This window comes from Dasypus novemcinctus, chromosome 3 (genome assembly GCF_030445035.2).
Source record: "Dasypus novemcinctus isolate mDasNov1 chromosome 3, mDasNov1.1.hap2, whole genome shotgun sequence".
In the NCBI taxonomy this organism is placed as follows: Eukaryota; Metazoa; Chordata; class Mammalia; order Cingulata; family Dasypodidae; genus Dasypus; species Dasypus novemcinctus.
Window position 1 is genome coordinate 131555774 of NC_080675.1, and position 15305 is coordinate 131571078.

General features: G+C 37.6%; 1 protein-coding gene and 1 non-coding gene across 2 annotated transcripts in view; both read right to left on the reverse strand.

Moving 5' to 3' along the window:
* ALDH1A2 (aldehyde dehydrogenase 1 family member A2) overlaps window positions 1-15305 on the reverse strand; it is a 98372-nt gene that overhangs the window by 24913 nt on the left and 58154 nt on the right. The window lies entirely within an intron of this gene.
* Window positions 2173-2299, reverse strand: LOC111765345 (U6atac minor spliceosomal RNA). The gene has a single exon (XR_002797720.1). It is a non-coding gene; the product is annotated as a U6atac minor spliceosomal RNA (small nuclear RNA).

Below are 15305 nucleotides of genomic sequence, written 5' to 3' on the forward strand. Positions count from 1 at the left end.
GTATGTTGGTTTTCATTTACTAGACAAATACTTCTGTCAGGCGTCCCTTACTGTCTGCCAATGATGTCATTCCAGAGAAGAAACTAGGGGATACTTTCGAGGCCATGGGATTAGTTCCCCTCCACATGAATGTAGGTTTCTCGAGAGAGAAGGATGTATCAAATGTAGATGCTGTTGGGAAAATTTAGCTGAAAACTTGCTCTCTGCATATTGCAATAAGCTAACTTACTGTCATGAGTATTCTTAAGAGCGAGACACCTCACAGGGTCACCTTCCACTTCATTGTCTTTCTCAGAGTCTCCCCTCTCTCTTTCTCAGATCACCATTATATATCTGCATCTTTGAAGATTACATATTCAGTTTTTAATGTGCTTCCTGTAATGATAAAGAATTTCCTATGTTGTTATAAACCTGCAGGAAAACAAGATAGTATGGTATTGGCAAAGGGACAGACACATAGATTAATGGAACAGAATAGAGTCCAGAAATAAGCCCAGACAAATATGGACAACTGAAGCTTGAGAAAGGAGCAAAGGCAACTCGGTAGTGAAAGGATAGTTCTTTCAGGAAATAGTGCTGGAAATATTTTCATCCATATTCAAAAAGAACTTTGATCCATAAACTCATAACATACACAAAATCAACTCAAAATGGATCATAGACTATGGCAGTTTGAAATTATTTTAAAAATCCGCAAAGAGAATGATTATGTTTGTAAACTAACCTATTCCTTTGGATGTGATAACCTCCGATTGCATTAAATTCAGCTAAGGGCCTTTGATTAGATTACTTGATAAGATTGCTTTATGGCTTTTGATTGTACTATGTCAGACAGGCATGACTCAAGTTGAATCTCTGCCCCCTTGCTGCATCTGATTTAAACATAAACACAGAGAAAGACTCAGGCAGACACAGAAAAAGGAAGCCACCATGTTGATCCTGCCCTGTTAAGAGAGACGAGCCATTAAGCATGAAGCCCCAGGAGGCTGGGCCCAAGGGCAGCTCAAGAGGAGATGGTGAGCCCAGAGGGGAAAGCTGAAACTCCAGCAGAGATTGGCAGCCATCTTACTTCACCACACAGCAATACTGCAGGATCAACAGTAGCTGACTTTGGTGAGAAAGCATCTCTGAAGGTACCTCAGTTTGGACTTTCCACAGTCTTGGAACTGTAAACTTTTACACCTTTATAAAAGCCAACGCATTTCTGGTACTTTGCTTTAGCAGGTATTTGGCAAACTAAAACACAAACCTAAATGTAAAACACAACTATAAAATTTCTAGAAGAAACATAAGAGAAAATCTTTGAGATCTTAAGTTAGGCAAAGAATTCTTAGATACAACATAAAAAGCATGACCTATAAAAGAAAAAAATGATAAAGTGGATGACTTCAAAATTAAGAATGCCTGCTTGTCAAAGACTCTGCTCTTCAAAAGAGAATGAAAAGATAAACCACAGCCTGGGAGAAGATATTTGTAAAGTATATATCTGATAAAGATTGATCCAGAATATACAAAAAGGCAAGCTGGCCCATGCCTGCGGAGAGCTGACGGCCCGCGCCCGTGGAGAGCTGGTGCAGCAAAGATGATGCAACAAAGGGAGACAAGCAGACACAGAAGAACATACAGTGAATGGACACAGAGAGCAGAGAGCAAGTAAGCCACACAGGGGTGGGGGGGGCAGGGATAAAGAAATAAAATAAATTTTAAAAAAATTCAACAATAAGAAAATAACCCAATAAAAATGGGCAAAAGATTAAAAGTCACTGCACCAAAGAAGATATGACAAACATCCACTTGAAAAGATGCTCAACATTAGGGAAATGGAAATTAAAATAACACTGAGGAAACACTGTAAACCTATTGGAATGGCTAAAATGAAAAAGGCTGACCATATCAAATGTTGGTGAGGATATGGAGAAGTTGGATGTCTTATACATTGCTGGTAAGAATGTAAGATGGTGCAATCACTTTAGAAAACCTCTTGGGAGTTTCTTAATGGACTACATAATCCAGTCATTCTGCTCCTGGGTATTTACCCAAGAGAAACAAATATGTTCATACAAAGACTTGAACATGAATGTTCATATCAGTTTTTTTTTGTTTTTTTTTAAATTTTTTTATTTTTTATTGACTTTGTAATAATATTACATTAAAAATATATATGTGAGGTCCCAAAAACAGTGGTTAGATGCCACGAAGTAGGTGGCAATGCCTTAACCGTATGCATGTTGTACAGGCCCGAGGGCCTCTTCCATCCTTGTCAAGGGGAGTGCTAACCTTCTCTCCTTTCATACAACACCATATCAGTTTTTATTTGTAATAGCCCCAAACTGGAAATAACTCAAATGTCTATCAACAGGTAAACAGACAAATTGTGGTATATCCATAAAATGGATTACTATTCAGCAATAAAAAGGAATGAACTATTATTAACATTTGCAACAACACAAATGGATTTCAAAATAATTGTGCTGAATGAAAGAAGTCAGGCCAAAAAAAGAATACATACTGTATATTTCCATTTATATAAAATTCTAGAAAATGCAGACAATCTACAAAGCCAGAAAGCTGATCAGTGATTGCCTAGGGATGGGGGTGGGTGGGTGGAGAAAGGGATGGGAGGGAGGAATTACCAAGGGGCACTAGGAACTTTCGCGGGTGATGGATATGTTTACCATCTTAACGGTGGTGATGGGTTTCACAATTGGATATATCTGACAAGACGTAGCAAATTGTAAACTCTAAATATGTGAAATGTATTATTTATTAATTATACCTTAATAGAGCTGTTAATAGAGATTACATTAAACAATAAAAATGCTACCTTATTAGAGCAATTGTACCATACATCTCTTTGTTGTCCTTTGTGGACTACTGGTGGGGAGACTATACTGAATGTTCCTAACTATTTAAATTATGACTTAATAGTTTTAATTAAAGTCAAATGCATTAGGAATAAATTAATCAAATTAAAAATAATTAAAGCCTGAAAGGTAAAGAAAAAAAGTGACAAGAAAAAAATGCGTTGAAAAGAACAAACAGATCAGAGGCCAAGAAAAGAAAAGGATAATTTCCACTAAAAGGAGGTAATGTATGAGATTACAAATCTAAATAAGAGTCATGCTAATTATACCTTAAGGACTCACCCTGTAGATAAGGAAAGCGAAGTCATTTCAGGCAGAAGAAATGGTAGCTTAGTTTCCTACCTGCTAAAACAAATACCTCACGTGCGCTGGTTTTAACATCAGGGATTTACTGGCTCATGTTTTCAGAGGTTAGAAGGCTTGCTTCCTCCTAGGGTTAGTATCTTCTCACTGGCTGGCAATCTTTGGTGGGGGTTCCTTGGCTTTTCCATCACATGGCAAAGCACCTGGGCAGCGCCTTCTCCTTTCTCTACTGGGTCCATTGACTTCAGCTTCTGGCTTCTCGCTTCTGTGTCCAATTTCCATTACTTACAAGGACTTCAGGCATATTGAATTAAGGTCCACCCTCATTCAGTTTGGGCATGCTTCAGCTGATAACATCTTCAAAGGACAAATTTACAAATGGGTTCACACCCACAGGATCAGGGGTTGGGGCCTGGATATACCTTTTATGGGAGGCATGATTCAATCCCCAACAGCCCTCTGGACCCCAAAAAGACATGTTTCTCCCATAGGCAAAAGACATTCATTCCATCACAGCATCCCAAAAGTTTTAAGCCATTTTAGAACAAAGCTATGTTCAAAGTCTCATCTAGGTCAGGTATGGAAGTGGTTGGTTCTGGGGCAAAATTCCTCTCCCTCTGTGGACCTGTAAAGCCTAGAAAGCAAGTTATCTGCTTCAAGTATACAATGGTGGAACAGGCATAGGATAAACATTCCATTCCAGAAGGGAGAAATTGGAAGAACAGAGGTTATGGGCCTCAAACAAGTCCAAAGCCCAGCAGGGCAAACTCCCTGATATCTCATGGTCTGAGAGCCCTTTGTGGCTTGATTCTTTGTCCTCCATGCCTGACAGTGCATTAGCCCCACCCCTTTCAAGCACTTGTGCAGTAGCCATGTTCTACCTGAATGCTGGGGCATAGGCCCCTCCATCTCCAAGCACTGGGATGGTGGCTCCATGCTCCCTGAACGCTGGGGCACAAGTTCCTTCATCTCCAAGCATTAGGGTAATGGCAGTTTCTCTGAACAATGTGGTGCTTGGCCTGCCTCCTCCAAGCACCAAGGTAGATGGCTGGCCCCTCCAAGCACAGGAGCAGACCTGCCCTTTCACACAATTGGGTGGGCCCTCTCTCTTGGCCTGAGGTGATTTTTCAGTTCAGATGTTTGTGTTTTGCCCTTGAATTCATTCTTCCTTTGTCTCTTCTCTGTCCATTTCAGTCCAGGCTGGCAGTGGTTCTGATCATACAAATTTTGCAAAAACCTTGTCAGCTTTGCATGCAGCTCAAGCAGTCCAAACCATTAGACAATAGAACTTTCCACAGATTCCTCCTGGGTAACTGTGTTTCCAATCCTGACTTCCAATTAAATGGCTGACTGGTTCCATGTTCAGCCACACCTTCTTTAGCAAAGGGTTGTTCAGTTAAACTTTTACATGTTGCCCTGTCCTATGGAGACTCACTTCCCAAAAGAATTGTTTCCACCCCTAGTCTCAGAGTACACAATCTGGATAGGGTCAGAGTGTTCTGAACCATCAACTTCTTGTTTCTTTGTGCTTAAGAGTTCAGTTCTCAGCTTATCCCTTTCCTCTCATATTTTACTGTAAGCTTCAAGAAGATGCAAGGCTGTACCTTCCATATTTAGCTTGGAAATCTCCTCAGCTAAAAAGCCAAGTTCCACAATTTGACATTAGAATACAATTTTGCCAAGTTCTGTGACACTTTATAACAAGGATCACTCCCAATTTCCAATGACACGTTCATCATTTCCTTCTAAGGCTTCATTGAAAGTATCCTTAATGTCCATATTTCTACCACCAGTCTCTTCAAAACGGTCTAAGCTTTTTCTGTCAAGCACCTCACAATTCTTTCAGCCTCTGCCCATTACCCAATTCCAAAGCTGTTTCCACAGTGTAAGTATTTGTCATACATAGCAGCACCAGGGGTTGGGACCTTAACATGCCTTCTGTGGGGACATGATTCAATCCCTAACAAATGGCATGTGCAAAGTCACAGAAATGTGAAATGTCACATCATATTGTGGGATTTGCAAGCAGTCTGATAAGGCCATATTGAGAGGAAGGTGCAGGAGATGAAGTTTGTGAGGGTTTGTTACTCTAAGGAGTCTGGTAGGTGATGGACACCCTGGTAGAGATGTCCACCATGCAGTTTGAAACAGAAGTTTGGAGCTAAAAAGAGAGGATAATAGTTGTTTCTGGGAAAGATCCTAAATGAAATGCTGTTGATTCACTCATTTGATTATATTGCTTATTAAAAATCTAAATCGATCCAAACTGATCAGTTAGTTTACTATAAGTGAAAAAAATCCCATTTATATCAATGGTTTTATGGGGGAGGAAGAGGGCTGGAGTGGGAAATGGTGGTAAATTACCAAGTTCAGAAATCCATATATATAACTTGAATGAAACTTGAAACTTCCCTAGGAAATACTGGTTTTATGCAGATAAGGGCTAAGTCAACGAAAAGAGCTAATGAGGAAAACTGATCAGCCAAGCCTGTAAAGTGAAATTTCTTAGGAATTCATCAGCCGATTTTCTGGCTTCCTTGAACAAGATGTGTAGAAGGGGGTATGACGGTGCCATGCCATGGCATTGGAGCTGTGCTAAACTTACAAAATCCTCTGGGGAATAGGCTTGGAACACAGAGAGGAGAGGGAAGAATAAGTTCATAAAGAATTTTGGTGATTTTACCGAGAATTAGCTCTATGCTCTGTGTGGGTAAGCCTCAGGTTCTTCATGTGTGAAGTAAGGGGTGACCTTGTACACCAGAACCTGCCACACAGTAGGGAATCCAAATGCTTACTAGATGAAAAGGGACAATTACTTTTAAGATTATCCAAGTTATCCTTCTTTTGCAGCTAGAAAGCCCATTAGTACCCTGCTGGGCTCAAGGGCTACCCCAGGACATAAGGAGCAGGAATGAGGGGAAATATAGTGCATTAGACTTGGACACAGACTGAAAAAAGGTATGGGAGTTCCAGTATTACTTGTTAATGAATGTAGCTGATGGAAATAAATTTACTATTTTACAGTTGCATTGTATGAGTTAACAGCTTCTTTCTGGTAAAATAGAATCAAAATAGAACTCTGTTTTGTTGTGTGCGTGAACATTTAGAAATGTTTGGAAACATTTAATAAAATACTGGCCTTTTTGGTTTTCTTTGTTGAGTAATTCATGGGTGTAGGGGATGCTTTGGACCACGTCATTGCTATGTTAAACCGATAACTGAATTAATTTTTTCCTTAAGATGCTTAGGAGAACTATTACTGCTGGAATGAAACTGTAGACATAGTAGACAATTTGAGCGGTACCTGCCATTTTACACAAATCTTTTGTTTGAGCATGGATTAATAAGCTTATAGCCATGGATTTTTTCCTTAAATGGGCCTGGGAACATATTCTGGTGTAGGAGCACCTATGCAAATTTTGTGTCAACTAGTAATTCTTTAACATTAATGACTAGGAGAGCTTAATAAAATGAAAATTCCTGAACCACATATTCCAATGTTCTGATTCCGAAGATCATGGATGGGGTCTGGGAATGTGCACTTTAGTAAGTGCCTCTGCCCTCACCACTCCCATCACTGTAGGTGGCTTTGAATCAAGTGGTCCTTGAACAACTGCTGAAAAACAACTATACTTTTCTGCAAAGAAATTTTCCCCTAAACTAGGATTCAGTTCTGGCAAGCAAAGATTGGTGAAGAAGTGCCCCAATTCTAGGCCATAGGCAAGGAATCCTAAAAGAGGTCCTTTATAGGTATCAGGCATTCTCTTTCAGCCCTGCTTTCTAAATCTAGTATATATTCCATCTAAAAAAGAAAAAGGATTCAAATTTAGTTTATCCAAGCAAGCACCCAGGCGATCTTCCAAAAAAGTGAAATAAAACAGCAAACACCAAAAAGTAAACATTTATTAGAAGATAAAAGTATTTGTAAAATATTTATAAAAGCCACAAAACAAACAAAAGGGAAGTAAAACTGCCAAAGGAGAGCAGGAATTAGTTTTCAACAGGCAAATTATTTGCAAATGGAAATTTCAGATTCAACTACTAACCACTAAGTTCTTAAAATATGCCAAGCAATATAATTGGAACTTTCAAATATATTATCTTAATTAATCCACAATAAAAGCTGACAGGAGTTATTTATAGCCCCTTTAGTGGATGAAGCAATTAGGATCAGAGAGACTAAATAATTTGCCAAAGGTACACAACAGGAGAACTGAGAATTCATCCAAAGACATTTGAATCCAGTGCCCTTTCTATTATACCACACATCCCCAAACATAAATTGTGTTATAACTTTCATTTTAAAGTAAATTTGTAAACAATGACAGGTAACATTTACTGAGAATTTACTAAATACTAGGCTCTGTGCTAAGCACTTTGTATATTCAGCTAATTTTGCCCTCACAGTCACTCCATAAAGTTGGTACAATCACCCCCAATCTACAGATCTGAGGCTGGAAAGATTAAGTAATAACATGTACTGTGAACAAACCCATACAACCATAATAATAAATGTTTAAATTATGTCTGGTTTTCTGATATGGATCTGACATATCTTATTTAGCCTAAATTGCTTTTGGTATACTTTGGAGATGTTCGAAATTTCTTACTGAAAAAGCTGTGATTTCCTCTAGCTTTTTTTTCTCTTTGAGAGAGGCAAAGAATGGTATTGTGATAGAGTTCTTGTAAGCTTTCATTTAGCAGAGATATGAGTACTGTATTTTCCTTTCAGGAGTCCCCCCCCCCCCAAAAAAAAGCTAAATTAACTTAAACAGAACCAAATTAAAGCTCTAAACATCCTAAATAATGCAAAATTCTACAACCATGACTTTTTTCCCTCATCAGATGGATCATTAACCATTCGGCTAAGGAACTCCTTTTGCTTATGATAAGCCACTGGAATAGTTTCGTAGATGGAAATGGACACGACCCGAATGTGGTTGACAGTATTATAATCTGAGGAGTAAAAAGAGGGTTTATGGGAAACAGTCGCAGAGGGAAATCTAATATTTTACCTAAACTTTGCACAATTTCGTGTCCCTGTATTAAATACTTTCACTAGAACACTGAAATTAGGTGTTTCGCCGTCATTGAGCATGTAGTGTCCAGAATTGGTTCACTCTACCAAGTGTTCAGTGCACCAGGAAATAAGATAGACATTAACTCATCAATATGTCCCATCTGTTGGGGTTTAGTTTCTCAGAGTTTATAGAGATAAGGCTTTTCATTTCCAATTAAAGAAACTTTTAAGGATAGATAGATACTGAATTAGTATAAAAGCCACACCTCTGGAGTTTAAAAGCTTGCTAAAAATAGAGCTGCCTGGAATCACAAAAAAATGAAAACTGCATTTGCTAATGAGAGGCAACAGTGAAACCTAATACCCGATTCAGCAGTTCAGCAAAATAGGTATCAAACTTTCTTGATAGTGATGGTCCTTAATATCAGGCAAGGGAAATGATTCTGAGAATTGAATGATAGCAGTATTTGTTGATTATCTGCCAAAACCTAGCAATATATCATTCACAAGGGTCTCCACAGCTGGCATCCCTTTCCTCTACTTTCTTTCTATGCTCTGGATCCCATACCACTACAACTTTGTTTTCTCTAAAGAGATTAGTGGTAAGAGAAAAGGAAGGTAGACCCAAAATTTTCCTGATGTGCATGTTAACAACTATGGAATTAAGATGTAGATCTTATATTATCTTTTAGCAAAGTCACTTTTTGTTCAAATTTAAGTATCTTGAACTAACGACATTTCTCCTTGATTCTCAGATACATTTGTAAGCCATGTCAAACAAGGACAACTTCAAAATCGGGAAATTTGAAAGTAAAATGGTACAGAATTATTCTTCTCTTCTTTCATGCTCCCATACACACCTCGTTGCTAGTTAACTATTGACAGACTTTTGCCTGGGGTAGACTGAATTTCACAAGATCTCACCTTTGCATCATCTCTAAGGTTCAACCCAATGCTTGGCATTCATTTAATAAGTGCTCAATAAATATTTGTGGAAAAACAAAAACAAAAAGAAAGAAACAAACAAACAATAAATATTTGTGGAACTGACTTCAAGAGCTTGGGTTTAAAACTTTAAGTCCTGTATCGGAGATTATCAGATAGAAGCCCTACAATGTGTTAAATGAGATTTAAAGGGACAATTTAAAGCAAATTTTAGAAAAAAAGGTAAAAATTGAGTTGGAACATAGTGTCTATAATCCCTTAAAATTAGACACTTGACCATTCTGTCAGTGAAGGATGTTCCACTGAGAGATTATCCTTCCTTCCTTAGTAGTCTCTTTGTTATGTCATTCCTAATTTTTAATGGCTTCCTCCTATTTGGGGATGAATCCCTCAGTCAGAGAGGCAGTATAGCACTGTGATTTGGAGTACAGGCTCTGGCTCTGGCTCTTAACCCTACTACTTACTAGTGTGTGTGAATGGACAGGTAATTCAACCTCTCCCATCCATACTTTCCTCTTCTGCATAACTCCTAGAGTTGTTGTGAAGGTGAAGTGAGATGATGTATGCAAAGCATCTAGCAGGTGCCTGACACATAGAAAATGCTCAATCAATGTTAGACATTAATAGCTACTATTTAAGGCCTTCTACACTTTAAAAAAAATCTTCCATTTTAACAACTTTATTGAGATATAATTCAGATACCATAAAATTCACTCATAGTGTACAATTCAGTGGTTTTTTTCTGTAGTCCCAGAGTTGTACAACTATCACAACAATTACCATTACCTAATTCTAGAACATTTCATCACCCCCAAAAGGAAGCCTATTTCTATTTGCAGTCATTCCCCATTCTCCCCTCTACCTAGTTCTTGGCATCCACTAATCTGCTTTCTGTTTCTATAGGTTTGCATGACCGGTTTCTTTCATTTACAATGTTTTCAAGGTTTCAAGGTTCATCCATGCTGGGCCATACATCTTTACTACAATCCTTGTGATGGATGAATCATATTCCCTTATATAGGTAAGTCACTGTTTATCCATTTATCCACTGATGGACATTTAGACTGTTTCCACTTTTAGCTATTCTGAATAATGATGCTAGGAATATTTGTATACAAGTTTCTGCATGGTGTTGAATTCTGTGAAATGTTTTCTCTGTGTCACTTGAGATGATCATGTGGTTTTTGTCCTTTATTCTAATAATATGGAGTATTATATTGATTTCTGATGTTAAACCAACCCTGCATTCATAGGACAAATCTCACTTGGTCATGGTGTATAATATTTTCTATATGTTTCTGGATTCTGTTGGCTAGTATTTTGTTGAAGACTTTTCTATCTATATTCATTAGGAATATTGGTGGATAGTTTTCTTTTCTTCTGATTTTTTTTGTCTGGAAGGTTTCTAAACTTGGCCTCAATTTTTTATCCTAGAATTCTTCCCAAAGGCTTGATTTGCAGAATCTTACTTTCTGGTTCATCTGCCTCCCAAATGTCCTTTCCAATCTCCACTCCAGTTCCCCCAAGACTTTCTGTACTCTCCTACTTCCAGTTATTACTTAATACAGTGCTTTCTTCCCATTTCACTCTAAGTATCCATATCCTACAAGACCTATCTTATAGAAAAGATTAAGATCTCTTTCTCTTAAAGCTTTGACAAATCACCCAAACCCAGAGGTCTCTCCCTTCTTAGCATGCTGAATTTATGTTATAAACTACATTTACCTACTGCTTGTATTGCAAAGCTTGTATTGCCTTTAATTCTCACGACCATGAGAAATATGTATGCTTATATTATTAACCTAATTTTGTACAGAATTAAGTGGCTGGCCCATGATTTTATAGCTACAAAGTAAAAGATCCCCAAGGTTACTGTGGCATTTTAACAAAGGGAAGTGTTCCACTGATGCATAGCTTTCTAGCTCTGAGATTAAGCTTGTATTAAGATTTGGTCTTTCCTCCTTCCTTCATTTAGCAAATACTTATACTGCATATCTCTTACGCTTTAAGTATTACTAGAGGTGCTAAAGACAATGCCTAACATAAGGACTCCAGAGAAATGCACCTCCCAAAATCTGCACGTATGATCAGAAACCATCATCTTCTGAAACTACTGTTAATAAAATCAATGCAAAACCGATAAGCATATCAACTCTGCTTGAGATTTAAAATGAGTTATTTATGAGGCTAAAGTACTTATTAAACATCTATACCAAATAAACTAAGGGTTTTTCTGAATTCAGATGTCTTTAGGGTTGTGTTCTTAAGGCTTTAGGTTATATCAACTGAAGTAAAGCTGTAAGCTCGCTGACTATAATATATTGTATTTGAGGCAATGATAAACTAAAAGGGTGATTTGGAGGAAACCTAGAGAAAGAAAGTCAAAGAACAATATCAGAATTAATAAAGTGCTATGATATTACTTCTGGTCATGATAGAATCACTGGCACCACACTTGCCTTACTACTGAAAACAATTAGAAAAAGTATATGAAATAGCTTTCTTCAAACACTGGAAATCAGGTAGCATGAGACTGTGGCTGGGGATTACAGAAACAAATAAGGGAAGAACTTTCTACTAGAAGGCTCTTTCTAGATTGAAGCATGGAATTGAGAAAACAAAGCAGAATATGATAATCTCACTGAATTGATGAAATGGAGGTATCAGACAGAGATAAAAGGTCCAGAATTTGCACAGGAGTCCTGGTGAGTCTTCGGCTGAATGCTAATGTGGGAATACATAAGTGAGCGAGACACCTAGACTGGGCAAAGAACAAGTACTGAGAATGCATTTGCTGAAGATCAGTGAACTTGAAGATAACAATAAAAGCTATCCAAGCAAAATTGCAAAGAAAAAAGGCTGAAAATAAGTGAAAAGAACCTCAGTCACCTGTGGGATAACATCAAATGATGTAATATACATGTAACTGGAGTCTCAGAAGAGGGAAGCAAAAATACATTTGAAGAAATATTGGCCAAAAATTTTCAAAATTTTATGAAAACTATAAATTCATAGATCCAAGAATTTCAATAACCCCCCAAGGAGGACAAAGAAAACTACACAAGGCACATTTTAATCAAATTGCTAAAAAATAGTAAAAAGAGAAAAAAGATACATTTTATTCAGCAGGACAATGATAAGAATGACTGCTGACTCCTTATTAGAAACAGGGCCAGTGGGGGGGGAAAAAACCAGAATGGCCTCTTTAAAGTAAAACAAAATGAAGTAAACAAACAAAAAACTGACAAATTAGGAATCTACATCTGGAATAAAAAATCATTTAAAAATGAATACAAAGATATTTTCAGACAAACAAAACCTGAGAGAATTTGCCAGTCACAAACCTGCACTACAAAAAAATGTTAAAGGGGGGAGTGGATGTGGCTCAAGTGGTTGATCCTGCTTCCCATATGAAAAGGTACCAGGTTTGGTCCCCAATGCCTCCTAAAATAAAAAAGAAAAACAAACCCAACTCAGGGGAGTTGATGTGGCTCAGTGGTTGAGTGCTGGCTTCCCACATAAGAGGGCCCAGGTTCAATCCCCAGCTTTAAATAAATAAATAAATAAACAAGTTAAAGGAAGGTATTTACACAAAATTATGTCAGAGAGAAACTTGGACGTATATACAAAGGAGGGTAAGAAATGGCAAATATGCAGGAAAATATAAAATAATTTTGTTTTCTCATTTTAAAAAATTATTTAAAAGACACTTGGGGAGCAGATGTAGCTCAAGTAGTTAAGCGCCTGCTTCCCATGTACATGATCCCAGGTTTGATCCCCAGTACTTTCTAAACAAACAAACAAACAAACAGAAAAACCAACTCTCACTGGGGAGTAGCTCAATGTAGCTCTGTAGCTCAGTGGCTGGGCACCTGTTTCCCATGTCTGAGGTCCTGGGTTCATTCCCCAGTACCTCAAAAAAAGACCACTTGATTATTTAAAACAAAAGTAATAGCAAATCATTGTGGGATTTAGAATATACATACAAGTAAACTATAGGGCAATAGCACCAAGAATAGAGGGACTGTATGCAAAATAATATCAATATAATATGATTCAATGGCAGACTGATTAGGATGCATATTGTAGACACTAAACAGCAATCACTTAAAAAAGAGATATCAGTAATGTGACAGTTTGAATTTAACGAATCCCAAAAAGAAGATTTTGCTTTTTAACTAATCCATTCCTGTGGGTTTGAGACCCTTTTGAATGGACTACATCAGTGATGAGCGACTAAGGTTGAGTCTCCCCTCTCTTACTAGAGCTGATATTAAGTGGGGAATCAGAGACAGAGACACACGGAGAGAAGGGAAGCTGCCATGTTTGATCCGGCCATGTGAGAGAAAGGACTCCAAGTTCGATCTCAGCTGAGCTCAAGAAGAGGCCCAGGGCGAGATGACTGATCCTCCACAGCTGAGTTCAAGAACATAGCGAGGGGTGGCCCCTGCATAGGGGAGCCCCATACGCAAGGAGTGCACCCTGTAAGGAGAGCCGCCCAACATGAAAGAAAGTGCAGCCTGCCCAGGAATGGCGCCGCACACACGGAGAGCTGACACAACAAGATGACGCAACAAAAAGAAACACAGATTCCCGTGCCGCTGATAAGGATAGAAGCGGTCACAGAAGAACACACAGCGAATGAACACAGAGAGCAGACAACTGGGGGAAGGAGGGGAAGGGGAGAGAAATAAAAAAAAAAAAAAAATAGAACATAGCGAGAGACCAGCAGATTGGCTGTCTTGCCTGATGGCTATGTGGAAGGCTGCTAGGATCACCGGTCACTGACCTGGTGAGAAAGCATCTCTGATGGTGCCTTGATTTGGACATTTCCTGGCTTCGGAACAGTAAGCTTTTACCGTAATAGATTTCCCATTATAAAAGCCAAACTAATTTTGGTGCTTTGCATTGGAAGCCCTGTGGCAAACTAAGACAGGTAATAATCCAAAAAAGAAGCGAAAATGGGGTATTAAAAATTACTCAGTCCAAAAGAAGATAAAGAGGAAAAAGAACAAAAACAAATGGGACAAATAGAAAACAAAGATCAAAGTGGAAGATTTAAATCTGAACATATCAATAACTGCATTACTGCTGAACAAAAGAAGTCAGACGCAAGAAAGTACATATTGTACTATTTCATTTCTATGTAATTCGAGAACAGGCAAAATTAATTTTTAAAAAAATTAGTATTTACCTGGGACTGAGGGGCGTTGGTGGCAAAGAAGCATGATAAAACTTCTGGGGTTGCTAGAAATGTTCTGTACATTGAATTGGGCGATGATTACATGGGTGTATACATTTGTCAAAGCCCAACAAACTGAACAATTTAAATGGGTGCATTTTAATGTATGTATATTATACAATAATTTTTTTTTTTAATCTTAAGTGGCAAAACAGATTTGAACCCAAGTAGCTTGTAAACAGTGTTACAGTCTTGCTGACTTATTAGGCCACTTCTTGGCTGACCTTCAAGATTAAGTTCCATCTATTCAAATATAGTCTTCCAACAAATAGTATTTGTGACTTAAAAAAAAAAAGGTGCCCAGTTTTTTGACTAAAATGTCCTTGGGAAAAAATGTTAAATCCCTAGAAATAAATTTAATAAGAACTGCCTAAGACCTATATGATGGTATAAGTGATGAAAGCCATGGCGAATAAATGAAGAGATTTATACCGTGTTCCCAGATGAGAAGTCAAAGTGGTAACAATAGCACTTTCTTTCAATTTAACATAGGTGTATAATGTAATGTCAATCAAATTTCAAATAAAAATTTTTTGGGGAAAGACAGTGTACTTCGAAAATTGATTTGAAATTTCATCTGAAAAGATAAACAGGGAAGAATAGCCAAAAATTTTTTGAAAAAGTCAAATAAGAGGATATTTTACCTACCATATTGCAGTATCTTATAAAACTAAATAATCAAAGGAGACTGGTACTGGTGAAAGAATAGACAAAATTATGAGTCCTAAAGCAGAAATATATATATATATATATATATATATAAAGATAGATAGTTGAAAATTTATCAAATAATGTCATGTTATGCTCAAATGAGTTGCAAAGGGATAGGCTGTTTAATAAATAGTGTTGAAATAACTGAACACTCAGTTATTAAAAAAAATAAACTTAGACCTCCCCTTTCATTATACATTAAAATAAACTCCAGATTAAA